This window comes from Falco punctatus (genome assembly GCF_963210335.1).
Source record: "Falco punctatus genome assembly, contig: scaffold_33, whole genome shotgun sequence".
In the NCBI taxonomy this organism is placed as follows: Eukaryota; Metazoa; Chordata; class Aves; order Falconiformes; family Falconidae; genus Falco; species Falco punctatus.
The window spans coordinates 456,274-477,475 of record NW_027660146.1 but is presented as its reverse complement, the minus strand read 5'-3'; the positions used below and the strand labels follow the sequence as shown (position 1 = coordinate 477,475).

Here is a 21,202-nt window from a genome sequence, read left to right as displayed (position 1 = left end):
GAATTATTTAAATCTCCAAGCAATGTGAAGCATGATCAAGTGTCATAAATAAAAAAAAAAAAACTCACTTCACACTTCTGGCACCTGAGCTGGTAACTGTCCAGGTGGATTTCCCAAGGGTAAATCACACCTCACAGACCTGACAGCCTGCAGATGTGTGTGAGGATCTCCGCAGTGGATGTCATTTCCCTCAGTTTACAGAACACTTATCATGGTCTTCATCAGTGTTCTTCGGCCCAAGCGAGGCCATGGCACACGGCTTCGGGCTGGCGGCGGGACTGTCCCGAGCGGCAACTTTCGGCCCCAGGCCTCAGCCACCCGGTCACTCACAGAAGCTACGGGAGATGCTGGTGGCAGCGGAGCTGAAGGGCCGGCGGGGTGAGGGGACTGGTGGGGCGGAGGGGATGGCTGAGGGACATGGTGGGGGCTGAGGGACATGGCCCGGCTGAGGGGACTTGGGGAGCCGAATGGACGGGGGGAGTGAGGGGGATGGCAGGGCTGAGGGGGGCTGAGGGCACCCGGTGAGCTGAGGGGGGTGGCGGGGCTGAGGGCACCCGGTGAGCTGAGGGGGGGCTGAGGGCGGCGGCAAGCTGAGGGGGGTGGCGGGGCTGAGGGCGCCGGCGAGCTGAGGGGGGGCCGGGCTGCGGCCGTGCCGTGCCGAGGGACCGGGGCGCTGCGCGGACCAGCGCCGCGGCGGGGCTGAGGGCCGGGGGCCGCGCGCGGCGGGCAGCGCCTCGCAGGCGGGGCACGTGCCGTTCGGCGCGTGGCGGGGGAAGCGGAGGCCGCGCGGGCGGCGGTTGAGCGCGGCGTTGGTGCCACCTACCGACACGGACGCGTCGCAGCAGCCCGTCCCCGTCAGTGCCGACACCTTCCCCGCCAGACTGTGGCGGCTGGTCAACAGCCCGCGCTGCCGCTCCGTTCGCTGGGATGCCTCCGGCCAGGGGCTGGTCATCAACCAGCCGCTCTTTGGGTGCGAGCTGCTGGGCGCCGGGCCGGCCGTCGCCGCGCAGCCGGGTGGCGACGGGGCAGTGGCAGCTGCCGGTTTCTTCAAGACCAAGAACTTCAGCAGCTTCATCCGGCAGCTCAATCTCTATGGTTCTGCAAGGTGGGGATGTTGCCGGGGAGCAGTGTGGTGGGGCCTGGGCCTGGGCTGGGCCCAGAGGGTGGACAAGGCAACGGTGGCAACTGCACCGGGCCCCTGCATCACTTCCGCAGCCCCCACTTTCAACGTGACCGCCCTGACCTCCTCGTCCACCTGAAGCGCCTGACGAAAGGCAACAAGGCGAAGATGGCAGCGGGCCTGGCTGTGACCAGCCGCCCACCCCACCGCTTCCAGCGCTTGCTTGGCATGCCACTGGCCGGGCAACCGCTGCTTCCGCCCTCGATGCTCAGCCATGCCAACAGGCCTGGTGAGTCGGAGTGGGCCGTGTGGGGCCTTGGTGGGTTTTTGAGAAGCGCTGGGTGGCAAGGGTTTTGAAAATCAGCACTCCCCTGAGGGAGAAGGGTTACCTGTCCTTGCCGGTGGCATCTCAGTTCACCTGGTGTAGGGAAGCTGTTGTTGTTTATGCAGGTAGATCTGCTGCCAGTAAGCATGAGTAGCATGGTTCACATGTATTTCAGGCTGTCTGTAGACTATAGTACAGTCTCCATTGCGTACTACACTAAGAACACCCTTGCCCGATCTCTGTGGTGCTGGCACAGATCTACCAGATGAACGTTACCGCTTCTTGCCCGTCAGTAAGGATGCCCATCAGTAGGGGTGCTTAATAAGCTGTCATTAAATGTGTGCGAAACAGTGAGTCGTGTGAAGTGATCACTAGAGCATCCTGTTAGTTATGTGCAAAGGAGACAAGACCTGGTAGTAAGATTTTTGTCAGTTGTCTCCTGAAAAAGAATTCACAAGCTACACAGTTTTTAAAAAGGACTGCATGAGTAGGTGAGAGCTAATTAGAAAATAATACTGCTGAAAAGCCCTAGAACATGTTTTCTTTCTTTCTAACCTTCTTTGCAAGACAAGTCTGAGCCCTCAGGATTATTTCACACATTTTGTATCGGCCCGAAAGCTTTGTAGTTGGTGCTGTGTAAGGAAGATGTGAATATCTTGCTTTGCAGTGCTCTTGGGCTGCTCTGACTGTGGGCTGCTGCCAGAAGAGCACTCCTGCTTCTCATTCCTTTGGTGGCATGTTAACTGTCATCTTCCTTGCAGCTGATACAGCAACATGTTGGTTCAGCGCAATGATCGGAGAAGACTTTAATAGCCTTTTTGTGGCTGGCTCTTGGACCCGGGTGATGCACCCCATGGGTGCAGAGCTGTAAGGCGCAGTGTAGGAGAAGCAGCAGGACTGTGCGACCAGGAGAAGGGGAGAAGCAGCTGATGGTACTGCTCTCTGCAGCACCAGATGGCATTTAGAGCAGAGTAGGGTATCACCATACTCTTGGTTACTGTGTCAGGGTAGGAACTGTCATCTAATTCAAGTGGTGTTTTCTGTGATGTGTGTGGAACTGCACGTGCAATACCAAGAAAACAAAATGAAGCATCGGAGAAGGGATGGAACTTATTTCAGTAGGGAGGCTAGGAAGCATTTAAATTAATGATTTGATGTGAACGTTGTTAACGCTAAGATGAGTCATTGCAGACTTCAATGAAATGTGGTTCGTCTGATGTAATGCAGACCACTGGTAAAGGAAATTATTAGAAAGAGATGACTTTTTCATTTTTTGTCCTCTGTTTTGATGGCTGCAGTTTCAGAGTTTTTGCTCTAGGAGTCTCATTTTCTAGAAAGACAGAACAAGGAAAACATTGGGGTTTCTATGCAGTCAAGTTCTGACAGGCTGACAATGCACTGTTGTGCTCTGTACTGACTATTTAGGGACACGTCTTTGCTGTAAATGTGAGGTAATTTGATAGATAAGAGATACTTTTGCTTGCAAAGCGTCAGTCTGTTCCCAGTGTCTTGCAGCATGTAACACTGTGTTAAACATTCAGGAACAATTCCTGTACAGCAACAGGAGGTTGGTAACTTGGCATCCTGTGGTGTCTTGTCTATGTGTTAGAACTAGATAATCTTCATGTCCCTATCCAAAGGTAAAATATAAACAAAAGGATTTTCATACCCCTGTTCCTTCTCTGTTTATAAATGGTGAAAGTACTGAACAGGAAATAAACAGTCCTATACATTAAGTCTTAGCAAATTTTCAGGGTCAGCTGGTATTTATTTAGTGATTCTTAATGGTTAAATGTGAACTTGCAGAATAATGACTGTATGTTACTGATTTCTTGAATTAGCTTTCATCAGAGGAGTGCAAGAGGTAAATGTGAGGCTATTTAAAAAAAAAAGTCCTTTTGAGTGAGAATTGGAAACTACAGGTCTGAGAAAGCCTGGCTTCTAGATAAACCCTGTTGATGTGAACCATCCTGAAACTTGTAATTCTCATGGCTAAATGCAGTCCTGCAGGGGAGTCACAAATGCAGTAGTTCTTAGAGAAATCAATGAGCACAGGCGTTCGGGGTGTTACTGTCAGTGTTTCAACAAAATCACCAAAACAGAAATCGAGCTGTCATGGTATAAAAGCAAATACCATTTCATGAAAAAGTCACTGTCTGAGAGAGGAAACTGTAAAATAATAGAGAAGAGTAAAAGGACTATCTAGGAAATAACAAAATGGCAAAGTCTGGGATATTTTAGTCTGCACTGAACTAGTTGAGCTGACTGAGAAAAAATTGGCTTTGAATTTTTTTTCTTGACCAAATAAATGACTTGTCATAAACTACTTGCAAAGTCCTTTGGAGGATTTTGACATTGCCCTTCCCTTAGCTGTTTGTGAACTGTCAGTAGTGGAGTTTGGTAAAATCTTGCTTTATGATGTCCCTTTTTAAAAATGTATTGTCTGATTTAACACACGGTACTTTCAAAATTGCTTTTGTTTGGTTTAGTAAGTTACTACACTTTTTGATTTATAGCACATTTCTAAATATGGGTAACTCGTTACTGCCAGTTTAAGGAGATTGAATGCTACGCAGACACCTGTGTTGGCGCTTCACTCGTGTGCCACACAGCAGTTACTGCATGCTCGGGTCTAAGAGTACAGTCTCCTTTCTGGGTTAAGTGTGCTGGAGCAAAGGTAGTCTTCCCAAATAACGTTGCAGAGCCTTGGCTCTTCATATTGCCTTTCTTTGCCTGTGAAAACTCCTTTCCTTAACACTTGTTTCACTTTAATTTGTACCCACTGCAGGACTGCTGACTGTAGGGCAGTTTCATCAACTTTACGGTCAAGGTGTTTTCTCTCCTTACTCCTACATGGCAACCTCGTGCCAAGCCCCCAGCACTTTACCAGCACAAAGATTAGATCCGACTCCAGTCCCTTCCACTTGGATCCAGCAGGGACCACTTGGGTTGCTGCCAGGGCGAGGGGCTTGCCCAGCTTTTCCAGATAAAGGGGCTGCCTTTCCTGTACTCCAGACACTTCCAACAGGAGCCACGTACACACTCCAGCCTGTGGCTTCTCTTCCGCCACTTCAGCAAGGGACTCAAAGCGTTGCCGCATCCATTGCAAATTGCAGCAGCTCTGCATCTTCAGTGCCGTACTCACAAGCCTGTTATCCAACAGGTATGAAAATAAATTTCTGCATTTGCTTTTCAAAAATAGATTTTAAAGTGAGACTTTCAAATATTTTTCTACAATACTCTGCCATGTGTATATCTCAAGTGAGAATTAGAAAGTGTCAAGTCTAAAAAGAAGATGGACCTTTAAAGCAAAAGGAGTTTCTGTTTGGTATTTCAGTCCTTCCTCCAGATTTTGTGTGTCCCCTGGTGATTTCCTGGATAGCCTTTCTGTTCAGGTTAAAGGGCGAGGAGAAAATCACTTGTCCAAAACTAGTCAGTGTCAGGCTAACTTTCATTTTTTGTTTTTTTAATTAAGCAAAACTTGGACAATGATATTAAAGCACTGAGACCTTGTTAAGAAGTAGTATCCTAGGCCTTGGTCTCATGTTTTTCCAGGTTAAGGTTTTAAACTCAAAGATCAGTCAAAAGTATTGTGTAGAACAGGGGTCCTCAAACTTTTTAAACAGGGGGCCGGCATGCAGATTAGCTGGCAGGAAGTCATCTGTGTCTGCTTGGTTTCCCCCCTCAACCCTCAGCAGGGTGGTGGTGGTGTGGGGGTTCTGTAAATAAGGGGGGGTGGATTGAGGACCCTGGGGGGCCATATCTGGCCCGCGGGTCATAGTTTGAGGACTCCTGGTGTAGAATATTTCATTCTGCTCGTACTATTTTTGTATCTATTTTTTTTTTCTTGCTTAGCTTCTTTATGTTGTATTTTTTTATGCACTGAAGACTAGAAAGTACAAGTGTCTTGGCTCCTTTCTTTTTTCTAAATTATTTCTGCCACAATTGTCAGTCTCACTTAATCACTCGATTACAAAATAAATCAGTCTCACTTAAGTGTTTTTATTCTTCAGAAGAGGAGTTGAAGCAAATTACTGTTCTTTTCCTTGCCCTTACTTTGAATTGGAAAAATCATATGATAGGTTATTTTCTGGGGAGTGGTGGTCTGTTTGTTGTTGTTTTGTGGTGTTTTTGTTTAATTTCCCTAAAACTTCTGAAATTCAGAACAGTGACTCTTTCCTTGAACAACCTAAAGCTCAGGTATTATTCTTTCCTTCTGCCTGCTCCTCCTTTGGCAACCGCACCTTCACAAAGACAGCTATCTATCTCTGTTTAGAAATCCTACACAGTGAAATCATTACATCTTTTGTGCATCTCTTCTGAGACCTCTGCTGAGAACATTTCGGACAATAATCACTAGTTTCCATAACGTCATTTTTGTCAAGGAAGGGTTCTGAGGAGCTGGGCATTTCTTGTAGACACACTTAAATGTTTAAGAGACAGGCAACTTCTGCCACATGCTCCTTGCCTTGTGCCCCTTATGCAAAGATTACTGTGGTGGCCAAAGTGTGGAGCCTGCCTTACCAGCTGCTAACTATTAAGTCTTCTCCCAGGAGCAGGTGTCCTGAGAATCACAGAATGGTTTGTGTTGGAAGGGACCTTAAAGATCAGCAAGTTCCCACCCCCCTGCTGTGGGCAGGGACACCTTCTATTAGACCAGGTTGCTCCAAGCCTCATCCAGAATACTTGCTTAATTAAGGTGAGAGGTGGTCCCCGCTTTGTGTTTCCGTTGTTACAGAGCATAGGCTGAAACTCATCATGATGAATTGTAGTTGTCTCTATCTCAGCTAAGGCCCCAGCCCTCTTCCGTAGTCAAGGGAAGGAAAGGGGTGTCTTGGGTGCAATTCACGTTGCTTGGTTTAGAGTTTGTCTTGGGGTGAGATTACTGGTGTCCTGGAAGTGCCTGTTTTGAAGTACTGCCTGTAGGGGAGCTGAGGGAGACCAGCGTAGATTTAGACATGAATATGTAGATCTCTCTCACTGGATGACACTTGTTGCTTTAAGTTTAAAGGATAACTTGGCTATGTTCCTCAGGTTGAATCTTCTGGGGTGGGAGGTGGGTGTGAGAACGCGGTGAAAACATACCAAACTTTGCAAGGTGTAATCAAAACTAAAATACAGAAACTTAGGGAATCTGAGGCGTATGAAAACTCCAGGGAATTAATTGGCGTTTCTGAGAGTGTAAGTGACATTTCACTGGAGTATGATAAATCTTTTAATTTTCACTGTCACTCTAGGACTGTCTCAGTGGTTTTACTTCTGTGCCTGTGTATCTCTTAATCTCTCCACTATCCTTTCTTCTGTATATTATACAGAATGCTGAAATCGTGTTTCTTCAGATGTCCACATGAAAAAGTCTGGTTTCCTTCATCATGAGAGCATAGCAGCAAGATTAGTTTGTTTGGAAAGGGATAGTTAACCTTAAGATACGTATTTAATAAGTGAGAGAACTAAAGAATGTATTTTCAATCTTATTCTTGACTCTTTTCATTTCACTTTTGAAGTCCCATTAAATGAAATCAAAGTAGAACTTTCTGAAAAGATTTCTTTTTATGTGTATTCAAACTTGTTTGTTAACTTCCGTGACAAAAAGATTTCACTGGTTTTTCATTAGGATTCTTATTGAAAAGTCAGTAAAATAAAATATGCTCATCTAAGTCTTTTTTTCCCCACTAGCCTTAGACCGTAACTAGTTTAAGGATTTAGTTCTGTTTACTTTCAGCTATCTGCAAAACCTTTGACAGTAGTAGAATCGCGTCAAAGAAATGCGTTGAAGCTTTATTATCTGAGAGTGTCTAATAATGAAAAATCAGTCACAGAGACCATGTGAGACATATTAGTTATTGGTGCCACCTGGCAGTGCAAGTCCAATCACGCCTTTTGAATACATCTGTGCCTGTAGGGTTCATTTACATATGAAAACCTTCCTGGTGAGTGGTAGTTTAGGAGTAGTCATGATATTCTTCGGAATGATACACTCTCGGTTAAGATAATTCATTTTCTTTGTAAGTCTTAAAATTCACATGGTCACAAGTGTGTATGTCTGTATGAACACCTAGGCTCAGCTATGTGAATACGCTTTCTACGGTGTATTGTGACAAGAAACTCAAGCAGCCAAATCAAAGAGGTGATATTAAGACACAAAAGACTGTGATTATGAAGTTTCTGCAGGTATGTGTGTGTTTTACCAATTTTACAATATATATTTTTAATATATCTATACATACCTTAAATATTTTTAAGATTAAGAAATTGGTCTTAAAGTCACTTGGGAGGTAACAATAAATTTCTGGAATTTCGCTTACTGTGTGATTATTGAAATGTTTAATCAAAGTAAGCAATAGAACTCTGCACACCAGACACAAGTTCTGGCGGTCTGATAGCTGTGTTTGAATTCTTGCAGCCACACCACAGAGCTGTTCAGCAGCAGCCCACACAGATCCTCTGGCTGGCTGTGCTGGTCCTACTGCTTCAGCGTGCACCCACGACAGCTTTGTCCAGGTGAGCGTAGCCTACTGAAAGGAGGTGAAAGCGAAGGAGACTGTATGAATGAACTGCAGGTTTATACACGTGTGAAATTAAGGACATAAATTTGAAAACTGATCTGCTTGATAAAGTGAAAGTGATGTGGTTTACAAATACCTATTTCAAAGAGCCACTGAATGTTAAACGGGTAGTTTTGTAATTCAGGTTAGGTTTCAGGGTAGCAGCATAGTGGGTGTCCTCATCAGTGGAGTGTTTTTTTGCTTGACTTCACCAGAATCACCTTTAGTTAATGAGCCTGCATTTGTATTTGAAGAATGTTCTTGCCTGGACAAAAAGAGATTCTTTAATATTATGAAAATACTGAGAAGCAGCTCCACTTCTTTGTCCCGGACAGCTTCCTGCAGTCCTGAGTTTCATTTGATGAACGAGAAAAACTAAGGTGACTTTTTGGAATGGGCCCCACCTCAGAGATCTCTTATTAAAGATAAATCCAGTACTTCCTGTAAATGCGTTACGTAATTCTAGTGGAAACTGCACCTTATTTGGAGGGCCTGGCTTATCAGGTATCAGAAGATCTGAAGTAAGAATGCAAGAGCTTCCTTTTCTATTACAGCATAACGCATATACTTTTTTCCCCCTCACAGAGGACAAGCGAAGCAAGTTATGCTTATGTGTGTTGAAAAAGGGTTGACCTACCCAAGCTTGATCATCCAGTTTCCTGTCTTGCAAATATCAACCTTTGTCTTTTATTCATGACATTTTTAAAAAATAAGCTTATCCACGATGGGCAGGTTATGGCCAGGATAACACGTTAGTGTAAGGCTATAAATAGCCAACAGCCAGTCATGCCGTCGATACTGTAGTATTTATTTTTCGCACAGTGCATCTCTGTCCTCTCACTTTCATTGTGAGCTGCTTTTTTCATCCAGGACGTGAGGATCCGTCTGAGTGATGGGAAATCACAATTAAATAGCTTATTAAATAGCGTGAGAAGGCCAAAGGCGAGCGGTGCCCTGTATCAGTTCCACCAGGTCAGTAACCGGCTGTCTCTGAGCAGGGTAACACAGCTATCGTACCGCGTGGATCAACAGGACTTCTAGAGATTTCTGAGTCTTAGCGTAGCATAGGTCATTTCTCCTGGAACGTGGTGACAGGCTGTGCAGGTGGTACAGAAGACAGCAGTTTGCCTGCGGTTCTTGCTGAGCTGTGGGGAATAATCAGTTTGCCTTTTGTGTGTTCTGGGGCATATACTTCCCCAGACTTCTGCTGGGGGATGTGGCAAGCTGCAGTATTGAGCATCCTGCCCTGCTGGTGTATCGATCATCCATCAGTAACCACTTGCACAAATCCTCAAAAGCGGTAAAATTCATCAGCCCTGTCTGACTAAGCATTTTTATTGTTCTTCACAAAAAATAGAACTATTGCATGGTATATTTCCTATCATTCCACTCAATACCTTCCACCAGTTGCAGGAATTCAGTGCAATGCTGTTGAAGCATGGTTTACGGGGCGTTTTAGGCTGTTTGGTCATGCTGTGTGCTGCTAGATAGGAGTGGCAAAGCCTATACAAAACTGCTGGACCAGTCCCGAAGACAGGGAACCGCATCGGCGCACTAGTAGTCAGCAAGCTGGTTACCAGCCCCGTTTCTGTTGGATCCAGACGGTGCTTTGTGGTCTCAGAGGAAAAGCGGGCACTCTTGGACAAGGAAGCTTAAACCTTGTGCTGTTCCTTACTGGGTCTTGCAGAGCGCATCACTTTTAAGTTTAGGAGAGATTAAGACAGGTGGAGTTTCTGGGTCTTGGAGGCCAGCTGCTGGGCTTGTACAGTACGCACCTGAGCTGCTGAAAGTGTTAGGTGACCCTGACTGGAACATGGGCAGACCAGGCCGGTAACTAACTGGTTGGTTGGCTGCAGTTTGCTCTCCAGGAAAAGCTACAGAGAATTACTGCGTGGAATGGCAAGGGGACATAGGTGGTTATACCCAGACATGGTGGCTGATGATGGTGTATCTCACCAGGTTTCTGAAATCGGGGTTTCAGAGGTTTGTATTACACTCTTATCACAGTTGGTTACAAAACAGGGAGCGCAGGTACAACTTCTTACCCGTTTTTCATTTGGGTTCTCTTAAGTGGGGTTTGGATTAGTGTGATGAATCAGTATCCTTGGGTAGGAATGAGTCTTTTGAGAGACCTCCTGCTATCTTCTGCAACAGCAGTGCTGGCAGCTCACAACCATTAGCTCAATACTTCCCTGCTGCTTTATCATAGATGTGACCTGAGGCTACATATTGGATTTCAGCAATATTTTTTTTTCCTGCCCCCACCTCGTTTTGTTTTTTTTTTTTTTTTTTTTAATAGCAGCCCTGCTGTTTGATTATTGCTATTACCATGGTTATTAAGCTGTCAGTATTTCCTTGTGGAACTGAAGCAAGAGGTAACGGGAAACGGAATTTACGTGCAAGAAAAAAGAAGAACAACTTTCTGACCTTAAAAGCAGTCCTTATTATTTGTAATAAGGAATGATAATCAGCCATGTTATTTCAAAAAGAAATCAAGTCTGAACTAATTCCGATTGCCCAAGCACTCAAGCCAGATTTGTGTAGTCCTAGCAGTCCCTGAAAAGGTGTGGTTGTGCTTTAATTCCTGCACACACTATGCTAATCTTATAAGTGAAATGCCCATCTTCTCTTTCACCACTTTTGCTAAGTTAGACCATTTTTCCTCTTGAGCTCGAATGACCAGCAAACTATTAGTCTTTCAAGCCCTGACTTCTCAATATTTATCAGTTTTCCTTGTTTCGTTGCTGCCTCCCCCCCCCCCCCATCCTCGTCTGTCATATCTTCTCCAGGTGAACTAAAAGGATTTAAATTGTACCTTTGCGTGGCCACCTTCTCCTGTTGGAAATACATACGAGATCCTGTAGTGCATCCAAGAGGACAATATGTGCTATAACAGCTTCAAGCTGAGGTCCCCTAAGAAGAGGCAGAAAAAGATTCAGTATGGGTGGGTTGGTTGGTTGGTTTTTGGCAGGGATGATCTTACTCCTGGACGGTTTGGTAACCCAGATCTACTTAAAATCCTGACTACTTACGACAGTAAACAAGCAATGCAACAGAAATTAAACACCTTGTTAACATTAAAAAAAAATAGAACTGAAAAAAAAATATCAAATGAGAGGAATAATGTTTGAACCTATCTCATAAAAACATAAAGGTGGCTTAGCCTTTAATGAAAAGATTTTGCTTAACTTAACCTAAATTTCTCAAATTCCACGTTTTATTTTCCCCTCCGTTTCCCCCCACCCTCCACAGTGTGTGGCTATCTACAAACTGGCACATCTACACGAATCCACACTAGGACTTGACTTCACACACCCAGGAGACGGGATCTCATCTCTTTGTGGTATCTCCATCAGAGAGAGACCAAGTCCTTCACTGGCATTTGATCTGATACGGCTTTCCTAGTAGGTGATCCTGTAGCTTCCCATTCTCTAATTTACTCGTCTCTGGAAGTAGCTTTTCATTAACCATGACCTCAGCTAGAAGGTCTAAGGATAGTCAGGTACTAAGGACTAATCCTTCGTACTGGATCTCTTCCAAAAGAAGGCTGTATTTTAAATAGACCTGAGTTTCTGTTCAACATGTATGACTTGTATTTGTCAGAAGAAATGACCCTTCTAGTGTCCTTTGACTGAGTCGCCTCCAGAAGAAGTAGCAGTACAGACACTGGCTGTTAAAATGTCATCTATCATTTCACTTGGGTAGGACTTGCTGCTTTTGAAAAAACTCTTTCATTGTCTTTGTTCTGTTTTAAACAGAACGATATACTTGATATATATCCATTATATATAAATTCTACTTAAAAAATCATCACTGGATTGCTGATTGTGTCCTGTCATCCTGTGATGTCATTACAGTGAAAAATGTTAGTAGTGTTCAGACCTGATCTGTGATGGCAAAGGCAGTCGCTGTAGGTTCTACAAGAAGTGTTTCTGACCTGAAATTCTGTCGGGTTTTTATGCAGATTGATGCAGACTTTGAGTTGTGCCTTTGTGGGACACTGTCGTGACAGGAGAGTCCAGACATGAGGCTGTGACAGGCAGGGCAGTTTTACAGTATTTGCTTTCACCGGTATTTGAACTCCCACTCATCCTGGGACCGGGGCATCCCCGGGGGGCACCCCTTGTGTAGATGTGCCTATGGACAATCATTTGAGGAGGAAAACGGTATTATTGGTTAAGAAGCGGTGAGTTCCTCAAGTTGTGTTGTCCATATGCACGTTTACAGCATATGGACCCTTTTCTTTTGCTTAAAAATGTTGTGGTTTATACACAACAGGAATGCTTGAGTTTCAGAAGGAACTGAAGGCAGGTGGATTTTCTCTCTCATTTTCTATTACATATGTGGCACGTGAAGAGGGTGGTTCTAATGTACCCCCACAGGTCCTACTAAGACCAGAAGTCTCTGATTTGAATGCTTGGGTATATTTAACACCTGCGGTCCAAAGGGTGTGCAGACAATGCATCTGCAGGCATACACCAGCTCCTGGAAAGTAACCTTCTCTCCAGGATAGACAATGAATAGAAGAAAGCAAGTGCACCAAGAGCAAGGTGGTTAATGAAAACCAAGACAAAGTAGTAGCTTCTTTTTTTTTTCTTCTGGTTAAGCTTGCTATTTTAACTGAGAATAACAGACAATCTTTCAAGCTTTTGGATAAATGGATAAACAGAATCAATACACATCCTGTCATGGTAATTTTTTGATACAAAAGTTCACTGTATTTTGTTTTTTTCCAGAATCCTCCAATGCAGTCATCTTACGAAGCTGAACTGATGCCATCTGACTGGCTATGTAATATATCTGAAGAAAACAAGAAGGCAGAAGGCAGTCTTGAAGCCATGTTTCAGGTTGCCGATGAGGTGCATTCATCATGCAAAGCTGAAAAGGTGGAAGTGGCACCTGTAGAGAGCCAGTATTCAATCCTGGAGCTTAATGAAAATCAGGCACTGCCTGTTAATAGTTACACACCTTCAACTGAGGAAAGCCAGCCAGAACGTCTCACTCCTGTAACTTAAGACACATCATTTCTGGCGGAAGCAGATGGAGCACTGAATTTGTCTCCATTACAGCCTTCTGACATTCTTTGTGCTGCCGATACCACTCTGTCTATAGAAACTGCTGCTGCTGCTAAAATACTACAAGAACTTCTGACCGCACAGGAAGCAGATGAAAAACAGAGCAAAGAACCAGATCACCGCCTAGCTGAGTTCTCCCTCATGTTTTTTTCAGGGAGAATTGTTCAGTCCAGAGCAGGTAAGGGGTAAAGGGAGATAAATCAACATCTTTCTTGAGCTAACTATATTTGATAGTAATGCTAGGGTCTGGACCGATAGCTTTTCAATATTCTTGCCTGCTTAAGAACTGAAGGCTTCTTTAATTAAGCTGTTAATGGACAGTGAAGGGTTTGCTTGGTAAAGCAAGATATAAAAAAGAAGACGGAATGAAAAAGTATCCCATGGTAATGAGCATGACATGTGTCAGCCTGTTGGCCAAGTCAGGGTGCTCATTTGCATGGGAAACATGCGTAGTGCAGGTGTATTCGTGGTGATGAAGGGGATGCTTTTTTTAGGTTGTAACATACCGTCTTTAATCTCCAACAAAGAAGAGTATTTTGAGAATTGCCACTGGAGGCAGATTTTTGCTTAAATTTAGATAAACGGTTAGATTGTTTCTGATAAATAGGTATTAAGTTCTGTTTTCTGTGGAAAGTATAGTTTATTGACATTTGAATGGTATAAAGCATCTTCATTGGTTTATACTTTGTGGTGTACAACAAGTCGTAATTGTACTTCAGTCTACCTGTACCTGGTCTTCCCTGTATGTAAAACTGTAAGTCTCATGAGGAGTGAGGGGCATTCTAGATGTTACTCTGTTAAGGCAGCAAATGCATGCTCTGCGCTTTTTTTGGTTTGTTTTGAAAACAAAGTAAACTCAGGAGATTGACTGCATCTGTTTCTGCTGCATGAGACCTACCTTGCATGTAGGCACTCAAAATCTCATTTTTGTGTATGCATTGAAGCTACTGTTTTATTGTTCTGTCGGTAGCTTGACGCCTTCGCTGAAGTTTCTAGATCGGAAATCATCAGCTGGTGCAAACCTCCCATTGTTGCTTTCAGCGTTATAAAGATTAGTCATCTTCCTCTTGGGTATCTTTCTAGAAAGGGATGTGTATTCTGATCAAGCCTCTGCATAGCTCAAGCCTAGACTAGACTGTTCTGCTCCGTACTGTGTAGGGAAGAGCACATCCCTGTGCTAGTGCATAGAGTTGGCAGTACTCCTTAATTGGTGCCCACTCATTATATTAAGCGTTGACCGCACTTTAAATGTTGTCAGTTTCGAGAATTTTTGAACTGCATTTTTAGAATGACAGGTTGTCCCTTGTTGAAGGCCTTTGGAGTCCGTGACCCGAACTTCCTTGTCAAGAACTGGGGGAATTAAGTGCATGAACCACGTAGTTGTTTGGGAGGGAGGTTTTGTATATTTGTGAGAATCCTGATGTTGGTCCTGGACCGTAACTGGTTAAATAACTGGCCTCACTTTTTGAGCAATTGAAGAGCAATTCGGGGACTGTTCAGCGTTTTGTTTGACAGATTCCCTCTTCCTGTTAGAACTACTCTTTAACTAGTCTCCTCCTCCCAAACTCAGGAGAGGGAAGGTTAACTTAACACCCTGCTTGTCCAGAGCCTGCGGTCATGGCAGGTGCAGAACTCTCAGAGGAGGCTTCTGTGCCTGTACTCCTCACTTCAGGCTCCAGCACAGTTTTCTTCCTCATCCCTGAATCCGGAAGCACTCAGGCTTTCAGTGGCTGTTGGTACCATGTTTTTTAGAGCAAGCTTATGACAGAACAGTGGGCGCGCACAGAAGACCGCTCTATTCCTCTCTATAGGAGCAGAGGGGGAGCAAATTCCTCCACTGTTTGTACAAGAGCATCAAAACAGCTCTTTTGTCTTGCCCAGTGTCAAGTCTCAAAACAACAGCTGTAATCTGATGTGTAGGGAAGAGCAAGAACAAGGCCCGCGAACAGAACAGGGCATTCCTGCTTATACTTTCCAGCTACTTTCAGCCCGAGGCCTTGCGATGATACTGTGTACTTCATCTTAGGTTTCCGCTCTGTGGACTGAAGTCAGCCCTTGAAACTGTCGGGTTTAGCATACAGGACCTTTTGACCAAGCTGGTACTTTGCTCACGAGCTATTCCTGCACGAAGAGCTTCCTTTTGTGCGTGGCTGTTAGTAGTTTCATGTGATGCTTCCCCATTTCCGTCTCAGAAGGGACATTCAGCTGTCATCCCTGGCTGCTTACTGCATGTCACTTGTGACTTTCCGCATCGCTTATCACAGCTGCCTCAGTAGTCCTCTTTCCTGACTGTACAGCCCTGATGTAGTTTCCTCTGCGTGGCAGCTGCTCTGCACCTCTGGTTAGCGTTGGATTTGTTCTCAACTTTTTCTAGTACATCCTCTTCTGGAATGAAGAGAACATTTTTACAGTGACACAAAGATGTTTGCTGTTTTGTTTTCTGTTTCGTTCAGGTATTTCCCAGCATTTAATTACTCTTGTGACCAGCACTGAGCCTTGAACTGTCTTCCTCATACAAGTAACAGTTTAGTAGAAACCTGCTTCATTCTGCTTTCCCGATTTCCTAAAAGACAGCAAATTAAAGAGCAGTTCTTTACATGAAAAGAGTTTGTATGTTCAACAGTTCAGATCCAGTGTTGCCCTCTCAACCTCAGTGAATTTCTGTCCTAGACTTTACAGGCTTTGGCCTTTCATAGGCATATTCTATTCCACTCCTACTCCTAAGAAATGTTTTATTGGCTTCTTAAAGTGGAAATAGAACATGTCTGTAACGATTGATCAAGAGGAATTTGCCTCCAATTTTGTTCAGTCTCCTTGGCAGCATACCTATGTGAAGGCTGAAACGCTTGCTTTCTTTGGGGAAGGTTAATCCAGCAAACCCCATTCATGCGAGTTGCTAGTTTTAGTACCTCAGCTTCCCATCATGGTTCCAGCTGGGTATAGGTATAGTCCAGTCAGTGTCTCGTAAGTCGTGTAAGTAGTGAGATGCAGCAGTTTTGGCGTTTTTCAGTAACTGAAATGAAAAGGCAAAACTTTCACACCTGTCAGCTTTGGTAGCTTTGTTTGATTCTCTGCCAAACAATGTTTTGGACTCTGAAGTTGCAGAAGTATTAGACCTGAGTGGAGGGTCTGTCCACAGGTGCGGTGAATCCATGATCAGAAACATGTTCACTTAAAAGACCAAACAATAAAAAGAAGGGATAGCTTGGGAACCAGACTTGTGTGGGCTAGGCTGATGCTGTTTGGATGAAAATATTATTACCTATTATATTAGATTACTGAAGAGTCGGTGTGTAAGATTCTATAAACACAGTGATAAAAAGGAATCTGAAAGGGGTGCTGTGCAGTATGACTGCTCTTCAGTTTCCACACACGCAGCTGTAAGGGTTAAAATTGGACACAGCATTGGAAGTACAGGTTCAGCAGTGAGGGGGAATGAAATTTCCTCAGTTTGCTGGCCACGCTCATCCCAGTGTAGCCCAAGGTGCCTTACTGGGCACTGCAGCACCCCAGGTCCTTTGCAGAACTGCTAGTTAGAGTGTCTAGACTTCTTTCACCACGTAGGCTAGTAACAGTTTCTTAATAATGGTTATCCCAATATGCATGTTATTTGTTTTTTCTTTATCAAACACTGCAATTTGGTTTCTACATCCCCCGCCTGGTATTGCTCTTCATTATTCTCTTCTTTTTAAATAATGAAACTTGCAGAATTGTTTCTAGAGCAGTTGTTCGGTGGAATATCCAGTTTAGAATGCTTACTTGAGAAATCTTCCCTTCTCTCACTACTTCATTAAGGCTGCTCACTAATTTTCCTGGAAATTTACTATTATGTAAATGTCACCAGGAATAGAGAGGTCATCATCACTTGTGAGACTTGGATTCTAGCTGGTGTAGGTAGTGACCTACAGCCAGCCTGCCTCCTTTGTTTTTGTGCCTGGGAAGGAGTTGTGGTTCAGACATCAGACAAAAGGCACTGCTAGCCACGTGTTTTTCACATGGCCTTGTTAATAGTACTGAAGCAATACATCCAGACAGCACATTTCAAAGAAGAAAAAAAGAGTCAAGTGGGTATCCAGCAAGTGCAGGAGGTGTGTTGGAGGGAACTAGTTCTCCCTGGAGTACTCCATTACTGTATTTGCACAGGCCTTTTCAAATGTTATTATACAACTTTGTCAAGGAATGTATGTATGTTTCTATTGATATGTATACACATAGCCTGTTATATATTCAACATTGAGTAATGACAGACTCAAGGTGGCGAGCGTGATTTTTGGAAAGACTATCTTATTACCAAGTGTGACCTCTTGCCTTCTGTAAACTCACACATAATGGTTTTCAAAAGCTTTTTTCCCCTTAACAGAAGGAAACATTGCAGACTCTGAGCAGTCATTCATCTTTAGGTTATTGATGGATAAGGTATTTGCAGAGGAGATGAATATTCTAGAACAGGTGATATTGAGAAAATTTTTCTGTCTAAAGCTAAATTCCAGGTGCTTAACTTTGGGCCTGTACTGCCTCAGCGAAATAGAAATAGAACTAGGTTGTTTGGCCTTTTTTTTTTTTTTTTTTTTTTTTTAAGCTACAGATTTTTGCCACATGATCATGGAAATGTACCAGTCTGCCCAATGGTTGCCTGCAAAATACATGCAGGGCAGCAGCAGAGGGCTCTAAAAAGCAAGCAACACATTATAACTTAATGTCTTAATGACTGGATGGGGTGGGGTGAGATTCCCAACCAGAAATGTGTGGTTCACGTGTGGTTCTGCATCACACAGCTCTGCCAAGTTGTTTGAGCTAGATCTGTCGTCATTATTACAGGTGCTGGTAACAATGAGCGCACCTGTATTTCTTCTAGCTTATTTCTTCTAGCTAGTTTAATAACTGAGGGCAAAGTTCAGACTGTGGAGACATGTACCCTAACTTTGTGTATTCTAGATTTCTGATCTCGTATTTTGCTTAATACGGTATTTTGTAAGAGTTTGTTTCAATTTAGCAACCTTAATTCTGAGTTAAAAACACTTACTACGTCAACTGTCTAGGCAGTGTTCAACACCTGTTAGATGCCCTTTTGGAGTGGAGAAGAATAGCTTTTATTTTGTTTTATTGGTTTATATTAGTTTTATTATAAGATAACATTGAGTGATCTTTGGTTTTATTTCTTTTGTTGTTGTGTTGTGTTTTTTTTAAGGAGAATACTAGTGTTAAAAGTGAATCCAGGACATCGGAGACAGAAGAGAGACAATTCACTTCAGGAGCTGAGCCTGTGAACGAATCTGTAGGACAGACAGATTCATCTGTAAAATCTTTCTCCAGGAAAAGATGCGGTTCAGATACAGGCAACTCTCTCGGTAAGAAAGATTCTACGTTTTCTCAGAGATTACGGCGACAGCTACTCTGAAACTAACTATTACAGAAAGGGGAGAGTAGAAGAATTTAGTTGTTGTCTGCCGTGTAAGTACCTCATTGTTCCTTCAGTTAAAATATTAAACTTGTACAACCTCTTTGTGTACTTACCAACACACTTCTATAGATACACTTACGCTAATTACTCTGATGTGGGAAAGGGTATAAATTATGTAAGTAAATAAAACTTGAAGTTCTGGGAGTTGTGTCAGAAACCTGGATGTCACAATATTGAGATTAAGTCCATAGATGTATTTGCTGGAGGGCGACAGTGCTGTGAAGGAAACACTGAGTAAGGAGGTAACTATGGAAGTTCCAGGAGCAAAAACCACCAAACTGATGAAGTTAGTGTAGAAGTCTGAACTCTTTGTCTCAGATCACTGAATACATTGTACCAGTCTGATACGTGTCCTGAAACACATGAGAAAAACAAGCAGCAGAGTATCTGAGGCTAAAAACTTCACAAATCTAGTAACTGAAGGAAAAACCTAAACATCCACAGATTAGAGAGATATAAGAGGACACAAAAAGTACTTGGGATACATTCTAGAGAATTTGGTTCAGCTTGCAAGTCTCTAAGAAGCTGTTTCCCTCACAGGTGTTCATCAAAAAGCAGATGGTAGAGTTTGAAGAGCTGTTGCTCACTTCAAAGGGTAGTTTCTAGATTCCAGATCATGGTGCTAGTTAATAGTTCAGCTCATAATGCCCATCAGTTTCAAACATTTAAGTAAGGAATAAAGTATTTCTGTCAGGAAGCTGAGAAAAAAGGTCGGATGCCACCTTGAAAGAAGACAAGCTCTTGTTTAAAACACAGAATCGAGAGTTCTTGTTCAATTACTGCCTGGTATCACAGATAATTAGCAAACTTCTCAGCTTTCGTATCTGAAGCAAAACATTCGCTTAACGTGCCAGTTGTAAAGTGATGTACAGGAACATGTTGGAAAGCATTCCCATGAGAATGTTCCACAGGGATGAAACACGTTTATGCTAACGCTAATTAGCAACAATTGGCATAGTCTGCTCTCTGGGAAATGTGACGGTCATCCAGGCCTGCATCTCCACTGTTGTACCTTTGAGGCTTGGTGTGCGTGTTAAGGGTAGAGATAGACAGCACACCTGAGCCAAACGTGATCAGGCTCAAGCTAGCCCAAAATCAGTTGGGTGCGTGATACAAGCCTCCAAGCTGGCGTAGCCTGTCGGCTGCATGTCAGCTGTAAGCCTGAAGCAGGCAGGCTCAAGTGCAAGCTGACTTCTGCTGCTCTGACCACACCTTTGTCTGTCAGCACCTCCTCTCCTCTGTGAGACTTTGGAAACAACTTATTTCTTAATCTTTCTGTGCTAAAATGCATCACGATGATTACCAGGTGTTTCTTGGCAACTTACCCTCTGAGTGTGATGGAGTCCTGTCTGTTTTCCTGTTTTCCTTTGGGCACTCCTTTGCAAGTTTTCTGAGTCTGCACCTTGATACATATACCCTGCTGTGGAAAAGGCTTTTGCTCCATCTGTTTCAGTAGGCTGTTGACATGTTCACTTTTCTTTGTTACGTGGTGACACCGAGTTCTAGATGCCACACGGCGAGAGCCAATATAATGTGGTACATAATGAAGGGGGAAGGAAGGGTCACTTCAGTGACTGGGAGCAGCTCTGAGCCCAACCCAAGGTGTTAATCTGTAAAAATGCACCAAGAATCAAACCCGCCTTTGTGGAGAAGGCATTGCTTCCCTCCAAAGAGCTGGACTGGACTTCTTTGCGTTTCACAGCTGTTCTGTAGCAAGAAAAGACGAGCGTCCTTTCACTAAAACACCGTCCCCAGGGTTTCCCTCCATAGCTTCCAGCCCATCTCTGCAGCACCATAAATCACTGAAATAGGTTATCTGCTTCCTTCAAATGGAAAACCAATGTATTTAACCAACCTTCTCAGCTAAATTCTCGTTTACCAGTTTTAAGAACATTCTGCCCAGCAGAATCAAGATGAAAGGTGTCTCTAGTTCGTTGTCCTGTCTCCAACAGTGTCTTTGGCATTTCTGTACCATTAAGCAGAAAAGGCCTCAGTAACCTTTTCTTCAACTGATTTTTAGAGTCCCTTTTTGAAGCTGTGCAAACATTTAGCATCCACTGTGGTTTTTATAAGTTAATGTCATTAATGCAGGTTAACTACACAGTGGGTGAAGAACCCTCCTCTTCAACTACTTCTGAGTCCTCCCGGGAGCCAGAGTCTGCTGCAGAGGGTGCAGAACTTAACTCAGCACTAAGACACATCATTGCAAATGATTACAGGCTGTGTCATCTGTTCCCTTCCCCCTCTTTTTCTTGAGAGGCGATGGGTATGGTGCTCTAGCTCCTGCCGTGTTTATCACACGGAGGTGCAAGAAATAGTTCTCCTTTCAGGGGCTGCTTTTTTTCAGCCCCAAGCTCGCTCTTAGGACATAGATTTGAAGGTGCTGATGATGCATCTGCTTTTCCCACTACTTTCTAGCTGAGCTCGTCTGTTAAAATGGGAGTTTTCAAATAAATCTGTCCATTTTTGTTGGCAGCATACACACTTGCAACAGGAGTCCTTTTGGACTTCACATACAATTGAGAGGAACTCTGTAAATACTTTTGAGTCTCCTTCCCCATCTCCTCTGTATTGTGCTCCACAGGTACACTCAGCTAGTGAACACAGCTGTACTGGACCTAATACCTGCGGCTTGTGCTTCCTCTTCTAAAAGAGCACGGGAGAAGGACCAGATTC

General features: G+C 43.8%; 1 pseudogene across 1 annotated transcript; it reads left to right on the top strand.

Moving 5' to 3' along the window:
- The first annotated feature begins 248 nt into the window (after positions 1 to 248).
- LOC308057796 (heat shock factor protein 5-like) lies at positions 249 to 19,404 on the top strand (annotated as a pseudogene). Its single transcript, XR_013931980.1, has 6 exons — positions 249 to 378; positions 631 to 1,409; positions 4,234 to 4,608; positions 7,849 to 7,946; positions 12,727 to 13,243; positions 18,254 to 19,404. The product of XR_013931980.1 is annotated as a heat shock factor protein 5-like (transcript).
- Positions 19,405 to 21,202: the final 1,798 nt, after the last annotated feature.